This window comes from Malus sylvestris, chromosome 15, assembly GCF_916048215.2.
Source record: "Malus sylvestris chromosome 15, drMalSylv7.2, whole genome shotgun sequence".
In the NCBI taxonomy this organism is placed as follows: Eukaryota; Viridiplantae; Streptophyta; class Magnoliopsida; order Rosales; family Rosaceae; genus Malus; species Malus sylvestris.
This window is the reverse complement of record NC_062274.1, coordinates 47,076,203-47,078,463: the sequence shown is the minus strand read 5'-3', so window position 1 is coordinate 47,078,463 and position 2,261 is coordinate 47,076,203.

The following is a 2,261-nucleotide window of genomic DNA, read 5'->3' as shown; positions in this document are numbered from 1 at the left end:
TTCTTTGAATTTGCCCCACCAGCCACTCACCCCATTCCTCTCGCCTCCCATCCTATGCTTAAACCCAGAAGGAAATTTAAACAAAGTTCAATAGCCAATTAAATATCTATACTTTTCCAGTTAATTACATGCTACCTATCTCTTTCTACCATCTCTCCCTTCCCTCCACAGCCGCATTTCCTTCCTTTTTGTCAGGTTGCCCGCTTCCCTCAACCGCTCATATTCGCAGCGATTGCTTGCTGCTACCGAGAGAGAGACGGAGTGGGTAAGGCGAATCAACGATTGGCAAATGGGTAATTACACTGAAAACGCATGGCAAAAGGGCATCTACGTCTTAGGTGTCAACTGCACAACTGAGGAAGAGGCTCTTATAGGGGAGATTTTTCAATGTGACCGGTACACGGGATGATACACCATATGTCACTATATAAATGATGGAATATGTGCGCGCGCTAAAAAGTTAATAATTTAAAAAATAAAATTTTTCACCACTTCTATTAAAACAAGTAATGTACCACTTGTGTTCATGTTATAACTAAATTTTTTTCCCCTTCTAGCAATGTGATGCTAGCATCCCTTAAAAAAGTGTCCATAAAAGAAGAATCCGGAGAGATCCGGATTCTCTTTGCTCCGAAATTTATAAATTGTGTCTGACATCGTGCATCATATCATACAATAAAAATTTGGGATACTTTGGATGCGGTCCTTAATCCTTAACATTTTTTTATTAAAATCTTAATAATATTTAAAGTTTGATCAATGCCCCTTGACTTTGTACACCTCATTATATTACTATTCATTTTTATAGTTTTATAGTTTTGACATTAATTGTTTGATATTTTATGAGATTTATAATCCTATAAATTTAAAATCCCTCATTATAATACTATTAGAAATGGTTACAATAAAAAAATTCAAACATTTTGATTGAATAAATGGATAAAAACTATGTAAAAATAATAAATAATAAATGGCAAAAGAATGTATCCATAGTGTTAAAAAAATTGGTACATTTTACAAACAAATTGGTACATTTCATTTCACATATAACAAAATGGTACATTAATAAAGAAGAATGGGTACATTAGAAATAAATTAGGGTACATATAAAAGATTAAAAATTATGAATACAAATGAATTTTAAAAATATAGGTGCTAAAAGAAATTAATACATGGGTACAAAATATAACTAAAAAGAAAATACTACAAATTAAAAAAAAATGTTGCAAATTAAAAGTGGGTACAAACTAAAAATATAAATATATGATACAAAGTTTAGGCATAAAACATAAATATACCATATGTAATTTTTCTATCATTGATTAAATGTCACGTGACAGTATACACGTGGGTACAAACACAAATAAAACTTTAAAAAATATGGGCTCAAAAAGAAACTAATAAATAGGTACAAATTAAAAATGAAAAGAAAATTGGTACAAATTAAAAAATATTTGCAAATTCAAAATAGTTACAAACTAAAAATAAAAATATTATACTAATTGTAACATTTTTAACATTAAAGGAGTATATTTAAAAATAAAAATATTTTATTATTCAAATAATTAATGATGTTATTAATACCCAATGACCTTGATCAAAAATTGAAAATGAATAGGATTTTAATCAATAGAATAACAAAAATAAGGATGTGAGCCTAATTTTTCCTAAAAAATTATTTTAAAATTAAATAAAAAAAATCCGGAAAAGAATGGATAAAACAATGGGCTAAACTGACAGTGCTCGGGTAGGACTTCTACTACCGTCTTCTTTTTGGACAAGGATTATCTGTCCTCCTTGTTTCTATCCTCTTTCATGTCGTCCTGTTTGTGTGGTTACGGCTAAGTCATGTTAACATTTTATATTACTTTTCATTTTTGTCTTATTATCTCTATAAAAAAATAATATAAAATGTTGATGTGACTTAACCATAACCACACAAAACAAGAGAGCATGAGAACAGGGAAGGCAGACAATCCTTGTCCCTCCTTTCTTTTTCTCTCCCTCTTTTTTTTTTTTCAGTTTTTCACACTTTTATTCTAGGTATTTTTTTTAATAAGATATTAACGTGATTTAATTTTATTTGTTTAAATACGGGTAGAGAAAATGAGAGGGAGATTAAAAGGGAAGAGTCTTATTCCGTAACTAAGAGATTCCACATTTTTACTATCGTCTCGTCCACATAGAAACGATGGCGATAGCATTCATCACACCAACTGCATCGGTTACCATTGATTTACGTTCCATGTTTCTTATCTTAT